The 7,635-nt window shown below is 63.5% G+C and overlaps 1 protein-coding gene across 1 annotated transcript in view; it reads left to right on the top strand.

Moving 5' to 3' along the window:
- Positions 1–1,758: 1,758 nt before the first annotated feature.
- RAP1GAP (RAP1 GTPase activating protein) overlaps positions 1,759–7,635 on the top strand; it is a 59,241-nt gene continuing 53,364 nt past the window's right edge. The window contains exon 1 of the mRNA XM_054691066.1: positions 1,759–1,773. The gene's annotated coding sequence lies outside the window, so the exon portion shown is untranslated. The remainder of the gene's footprint in view (positions 1,774–7,635) is intronic.

The raw sequence follows: 7,635 nt of genomic DNA, 5'->3' as shown, positions 1-7,635 counted from the left end.
GTTTCTACCCCATCCCCCGTAGGGCTCAAGATTGTCCAGAACCTGATGCAGGGGCTGCCGAAGGACCTAGATTTTAGAATGCAGTTCTGTGGCTCAAAAGAAAAAAAAAGCTTAGAGGACCCTCCTTAGTGGCCTAGGGTTTAATCTCAGTGCTGCCATGGCGAAGGCCCACGGCAACGGCCTGAGTTTGATCCCCAGCCAAGGAGCTGCCCCCCTGCCACAGCAGACCTCTCCTGCTCTCCCGCTGCCCCCCTCAGCAGTGTATTTCAGTGGATCTACCCGTTCTGCTCCCCACTCTGTCTCTGGTGAATCCTCTCACCTCCCATACCTCTGGTCTGCTATGAGGTAGCAGTTCTTCTATGCATAAATAATAAATCTTAAAAAAATGAAAGTATAGGGCCTCCCTGGTGGCGCCAGGGGTTCAGCACCACACTATGAAGCAATCCGCAGCCTATCCCCGGCCAGGCCAGAGAGCAACCCACATGGCGAAGCAGATCTCTCCTGTGTGCCCACTGCTCCCCTCAGCAGTGTGTTTCAGTCAGTCTGCCTGTTCTGTTCCCTGCTCTGTCTCTGGTGAATCCTCCCCTATCTCTGGCCTGTACCCCAGCTCTTGTATGCATAAGTAATCTTAAAAAAAAATAAAAGTACACACACACACACAAACGGGGGGAGGAGGGGCTTGTTAAGCACACAGCAGGTGCTCAGTAAATATGTTGGATACAACACTTGCGTCTCCCCTAAGCCCTGTGAGGCGGGTCTGCTGGACTCCCCGACCTGACCGCTAGTTGTGAGTGGTTGAGGTGGAGGTTTCTCTACGGGGCTGTGGCCTGATTCCCCTTGTTAGAACACGAGGATGGGCTCCAGAGCTCTCGGCCCTCCTCTGACATCAAGTTCTGACTCCACTAGCTCTGTGCCCACCAAGCACATACCCACTGCCCCCAGCCCGACCCCCCAGATCTGGCCTGTGTGGACCCTGCTTGATTTCTCCGTCATGGAGGGCGCCCCTTGGACAGCGCTCGGTGGAGAACACGAAGATGCGACACGACAGGGGTCAGTGGGGTGGGGACGGCGGCCGCTCAAATGTGGCGGCCGCTGCTGCCGCTCGTGACCTTGGAGGAGTCTCTTCCCCGCTCCGGGCGCAGGGGTCGGACGAAGGGGACCGCTGCGGCCCCTCCCCGCCTGGCTTTTCAACTTTCTCGTCCTGACCCCAACTTCCTCCGGCCGTCGCCCCTCAACTCCACGAGCGCGTGACCGGGGCTCGCGCGCCCCCGACCCCGCGCTGCCCGGCGCGGCTCCAGGAGGGGCGGGTCGCCCGGGGAGGGTCGCCGCGGGCCTCGGGGGACGCGGCGCGGGGCGGCGTCCTCGGGCTCAGCCGCGCGCCCGTTCCTTCCCCGCGGGCGGGCAGGGGGGCCCCGGGGGCCGGGGGCGCAAGCCCCACCTTCCCACGCGGGCCTGAGCCGCTGGGGCGGGCGCGTCCCCTCCCGGGCCCAGGACAGCCCGGCCGCGCCGGCCCGCGGGCGCTCAGTCTCCGCACCTGTGAAATGGGGGTGCGGGCGGCCGCGGGGCCGTCTCGGGGGCGCGGCGGGGGCCTCCGCGGCGCGCGCCGGCGCCGGGCTCCGCAGTGAGGGGGGCGGCGGGGCGCCGCGCGCGGTCACGTGACGCCCCCTCCCCGAACTGCGGCGGCGGCTGCGAGCGCCGAGCGCGTCCGGGCAGAGCTGCAGCGGCGGCCGCGGGCTCCGGAGCCCGAGCCCAGCACGCCCCGGCCGGGCCGCGGTGAGTCGCCCCGCCCGGGGTGCGGCCCCGCGGGGAAGGGACGCGGCGCCCCGGCCCCCCTCGGCGCCCCTCGGCCGCCAGCCGCGACGCCCGCGGGGCGCGGGGCGCGGGGCGCGGGGCGCAGGGCCGGGCCGGCGGGGGGACGCGCGCGCGGGAGGGGCCGCGGGGCCGGCGCGGGCGAGGGGCAGCCCCGGGCTGAGCTGGCGGGGACCCCCGCCCGTGGGGGGCGCCCGGGCCGCGGCCGAAGGGCTCGGGTCCCACCCCCCGCGTGGGTGGGGAGTCGTGTTTTCCGCGCGCCCCGAGGAGGGGGCGCCTGGGGCTCCGTGGAGGGCGGCGGAGAAGTGGGCGCGTTCCTGCTCCCGAGGGCCCGCGGCGGGAGGAGGCGCCCTGAGCCCCGAGGCGACGGCGTCCTTGCTCCCCCGGGACACGCGCCTCCGCGCCCGGCTCCCCGACCCGCCGCCCAGCGGGGCGCGCGCGTCACCCGCTCGGGCGCCCCCTGGTCGCCTCTCCCGGCCCCGCAGCCTCTGAGGGCTCGGTGGGAATCCACAGGGCGGTCCCGTGCCCGCGGTGTGGAGGTGCCCACCCTCCGGGCGCGGGCTGGGGAAAGGGGCCCCGTGCGCGCACGCCGGCCGGGGAGGGGAGCACCCCCCTCCACAGACCCCACCTGTGCGGGACCCAGAGTCCCTCCTGGGGGCACATGGGGAGACACCCCCCCTCACACATGGCACGTTGGCATCCGCCCGCCAGCGTCCTTCCCCTCCCTGCCAAAGTCCTGGGCCTGAGAGAAGCTAGGTCAGGACTGAAGCAGACGAGAAGGGCAGAAGGGAAATCCCTCCCCCAGGGCAGCGCCACTCGCCACCCGGCCCCAGGGCAGCCTCCCTTCTTCCTGAGAGCCCCGGCTTTCAGGAACAAGCTCGCGGGCCCTCCTAGCTGGTGAGAGGGACCAGCGGGCAATGGTACCCATGGGTTGTCTGGGCCTGGCAGGGGGCCTGAGGGCAGCAGTAACTGAAGGAGGTGATGGTCTTGCAGAGCCGGGCTGGGGTTCCCCCCATTCCTCTGTCCAGGACCTCAGCCTGGCTCTGAGCCCCCCTAGCAACGGAGAGTCTGGCAAAAGGATGAGGTGCCTTGGTGGTGGGAAGGATTCCAGGGCGATGATGAATCCTCAGGTGGGGCCAGTGCCTTCCATCCACAGCACCGCTTCAGGGTGGGGGCAGGGTCCGCACCGCACAGATGAAGAAACGGAGTCTCTGAGAGGCTGAGCTCCCCAAAGCCCCACAATCTGAGTCCTCAGCCAGCGCCACAGTGGGGTCAGTGGTGGGGTCAGAGAGGTCCACAGGCGGCCTCCCTCCCCCGGAGGGCATCGGGACGAAAGCATGAAACTGGGTCATGTTGAGGAAAGCACTTCCCCTTTCTCAGGGCCCAGGACTCAGACCCTCTGCCCTTCCTAGATCTACACTCGCTGCCGCTGCTTCACGTGGCCATGGCGGTTCCCAGCCTTGTCCCTGCCCAGCTCACAGCCTTCCTTGGGCAAAGCCTCTCCCTTCACCCCTGGATGCCTGCCTGGCCGGTGCCCGTGCTCCACCCTGAGACAAGGATTCTTCCTGCAGCCTCTTGAAACGCAGAGGTGGTCCTCTTTGGCCCTGGGGTCTCTGCTGTTCAGGCCTCAGTGTCTCTGGGATTAGGGAGCCCGGAGACCCTGTTCTCCAGCCCCCTCCCAGCCTGTCCTGGTCCACAGCCCAGAGGCCCTGTGAGGACTCCGGGGGCAGGACTGTCTTCCACACTACCTGTCTGCAGAGGCCTTTTGTCCTGGCTGTCACAGGCTGCGCAAACAACAGAGCCGCGCACAGCCAGACGCAGACACAAACACGGCTCGACTCACAAGTACCCTGAGACCCAGACGCAAGAACACACAGGCGCCCCGGGCGGAGACCCCCGCCCTCGACTCCCACCCACTCCACCAGCACCGAGAGACACGCCATTCAGATGTCGTGTCCACACAGAGACGGGGGTTGTTGTCAGCAAGGGGAGCCTCCACCGGAGCCTCATCGCCTGTCATCTGCTTCCGCTGTCTCCTCCAGGGGCATTCACGGGGCCTCCACACCCAAGGAAGCCCCACGCCTAGAGCAGGAAGCGGCAGACACACACACCCCCGGCCCAGGCCCAGGGTACCCACTCACGTGCACCACATCAGCTTCATTCCAGAAGGGTGAGGGGGCCCTCTGGCCACCCCCCAGCACAGCGTCACCTTCTCTCTTCAACTTCATGTGAACCCAGCTTGGCTGGCCCCACAAATACTGGGAAACTGATGTTTCCCCTTAACGGACCATTCTTTCCTGCCACTGCCCTCCCCCCACACACTCCCTCTCTCACCCCTACACACACACACACCTGCCAGGTTGCCAGAGGAACCTCCCTGGGCTGTCTCTGCTGCCCCTGAAGGTGTCACTACACAGGCCACTCCTAAGACAGGACCCTCCCCCCATACCAGGTGCCAAGGATCCCTGAGGTTCCCTTCCCTTTGCCAGGAGGCCTTGCCAAGTCCCAGGTTCTTCTTTACCTCCCAGCAAGGCTGGGGGCCTGCTGGTGTGAAGGGAGGGGAACCCTCCCTCTGCTGGGCTGGGTTGTGGCAGCCCTGTCTGTGCTTCTGAGGGGCCAGTATTGCTGGGAAGCAGCTGCCTCCGGTGGGTGCCGATGAAGTTCTCCAGGGCAGACTAGTGCCAGGTGGGACCCTGTGGGCTTTGCCTTTCTCCCCTGGCCACTCACCCAGGGCTTGCCAGAATGCTTGTTCTGAATCCAAGCCTGGCCCTCCTGCTGCTGGCTGTGTGACCCCGGGCAATCCGCTTTCCCTCCCTGGGCCCATCTCCAAGTCTGGAAGACAGTTCAGCCTGGCCAGGGAGTGTGAGGTGTGAGGTGGCATCCCTGTGCCAATGAGGAGAGGAAGTTTGGCTGTGCTGGGCAGCCTGGCACAAGAAGGGGCCCTTGGCTAAAGGCCCCTTGTGGATTGGAAACTCTAGGTTTATGCTAGTCAAGCAGGGGTTGCTATCCAGAGCCAGAGAGGGGGACCTGAGGATGGGGGCTACACATGTAGTTTGCATCTGTTGGTATGTTTGTGGTCCCCAAAAGCTCTGGCTAATCTTAGGATTAAAGAGTAGCATTTGCAGGCAAAGAGGCAGAAGGGAGAAGAGGCAGAAGGGCGTGAAGGGTGTGGATGGGGAGACACCCCACTGGGATACCGGCCTTTGCCCTGGAAGGAAGGAGCCAAACCTGTGTGCTCCTGCCATGGGCTGGCTCCCTTGCTAATCACTGAGCGTGTCATGTGTCCCAGAGGCTGTGACAGGTGCAGGGCTGGGTGGCATCCTCCGGGCCAACCTGGTGTGGTAAGTGTTACGGTGAGAAGTTGAGGCTCAAAGAGGTGTCACGTTGCCTACTCCATTAGTAAATGCCAATGCGGGGTCCCTCTCCCTTTGCGTCCCCACTTTTGGAAGAAGATCTGAGTTCAGATTCTGATTATGCCACGAGCTGTGCAAGGTAGGGCAAAGCACCCCATTTCTATGAGCTGTCTCGTCATCTGTAAAGTGGGGGTCGCCCACTTTACATACCTGATGGGGTTGTTTCAAGGGTGCAGAAGACTGAATGCAGGCAAGTTCCCGGGATGGCACCGTGTTCACCCTGGGTGTTTACTGGGGACTAAGCGGAGTCTTGTTCGGTCTCTGCTGTGTGACTTTGGGCAAGTCACTTGCTCTCTCTGTGCCTCATTTCCTTCATAAAAGGGGAACAACAAGTTCTAGTTTGCCTGCCCACCTGGGAGTGTTGTTTGTGCAGATCAGACACGATGGCTGAGAGCTGCTTTTAAAAAAACCAAATATGAATGCGCAGAAGACATAACAAACACCAGAAAAAAATGGAGAATTTTTTTTTAACTTCAGATTTTATCACAAGGGAAAAAAGCCTTGTCTTCAGTGGTTTGGGGGAGTAGGAATGTTTCCACGGCTTCAGGTTTCCAAGGCAGTTGGTGTGGCTGTCCTCTGGCGAGATGGCTGCTGCCCCGCTTGGGAGACCGTGCCTGGCACGCCGTAGGTGGTCAGCAAATGGCCATGATGGCTGCGGGTGCAGTTAGGCGTGGCAGCAGGGCTGGGGAGATTGGTGGTGTGACCGCGGCGGTGGGCAGCGGCTGGGAGGTGGTGACCAGGACACGGTTTGGCTTCAGCCAGTTGGAGTCAGTTTATTGCAGGCCTTGAATGCCAGGCTGACGAGTTCGCCTATTCCTGAAAGCCAATGGGAAACTGCTCGAGCCTTCTGCGGGCCGACCTTGGGTCCTTGGCCAGCCCACTGGCAGGAGTGAGGCGCTAGCCTGGCACAGCTCTCCACCCTCCCCTGCTCTGTCAGTCTGGCTTCACTGCCTGTTGCCTTGGCTCATTCTCCGCGTAGGGGGCGGAGGGGCTCCAGCATCTTCCACCTGGGGGCAGGCAATCAACCCAGGGAGCGAGTGGCCAAGGGGCCAGGGGGCTGTCATTGTGCGGGAAGTCGGGCCACCTTGTTCCTCCTCTGCCCCACGCTGGTAGCTGGAAGTATGCGAACCCCCCCCCGCCCCCAGCCTCCCTTCCTCTGCACAGCGGCTGCTTGCGGTTCCGCCTTTGCAGCGTCGTCGCGCGGGCCTCAGCTGCTGACCTTGCCCTGTGAGCCTCAGGCGTGTCTCTGGAGGAATCCTACTGCTTCTGGCAGCTAGTTATTCTCCAGGCTCCCCTGGGAAGTTGGGGCTCCTGGGGTGCGGCGAGGGTGACAGCGGATGAGGGCAGGTTCTTGAGCCACCAGAGAGGCCGTGCCCTTCTCAAGGCCACAGGAGCCACATCCTTGCTGCAGCCAGGCTGTCGGGGGAGTGGAGAGGCCAGGTATGTGGGTCCAGCCCTCTGCTCTGCTTCTGAATTATCCCCCAGTCTTCAGGGGGCTACCCCCGCCCCTAGCTTGGAGGGGGTAGCCTCTCCAAGGCCCCACTCCTCTGAGTTAGGGCTCTCAGAGGTGATGGAGAGTGACCTTGGGAATCTCTGTTGGCAAGCTCAGAGACGGAGTTCCTGGGGCAGCCCTGTTTCTTCCTTCTCAGAAATAGGGTGGGTCACTGACCTGCAGTGGGGCCGCCCCCGTGAGGCCCCGGCTGATGGTGGGCAAGCTCCCAACCCTGATGTCACCTCCTCATTGCTGAGGCCCAGAAGGACACCGTTTCCCCCACCCCGACCCCACAGACTGCTGTGTCCCTGTGCCTGCCTGGCCGGCAGGTTATGGAAGCCACAGTGGAGAAGATTCTGGGTTGGTGGGCTCAGCCTTGCCCCACTCAGTACCTGCTTTCCACTTGAGATGTGTAGGTAGGGATGCCCCAGACACAGGACCAGACAGAGCCCCTGGGGCAGAGTCCTCATTTGTCCCAGTCACCAGGAAGGCCCACAGCCCTCCCCAGCTGGAGACGTAGCTTCCATGGCCCCCCGCCCTGATCCCTGTGCCGCACTGTCAGGCCTGCCCCGTGCCAGCTGGGAGGGAACTGGCAAGGACTGCAGGAAGGCTCTGGCAGGGGAGAAGCGGAATGGGGGCGGCATGACAGAACACAGGTGGGGGGCATTAATTGAGTCCTTGCTGTGTGCAGGGCTCTGTGCTAAGCACTTTTCTTGCGTCTGTCTATTGAATCCTCAGAACACCCATTGTTAGGCCCACTGAGGTTCACGGAGGTGAAATAGCTCAAGGTCGCCCGCTGGGTATGAGGTTGGAGCTGAGGTTTGAATGAAGGGCTCTCTGATTCCCCTTCTAACCTCTTTTGGGGTACTGAATGGCGGGGAGGGGAGGGCACAATAGAGAGGGGTGGGCCATGTCCTAGGG

This window comes from Talpa occidentalis, unplaced genomic scaffold (genome assembly GCF_014898055.3).
Source record: "Talpa occidentalis isolate TD23 unplaced genomic scaffold, MPIMG_talOcc4v2.1 talOcc4.9, whole genome shotgun sequence".
Taxonomy (NCBI): domain Eukaryota; kingdom Metazoa; phylum Chordata; class Mammalia; order Eulipotyphla; family Talpidae; genus Talpa; species Talpa occidentalis.
Note: the sequence above shows the minus strand (reverse complement) of the source record. Positions and strands in the feature narration are given on the sequence as shown.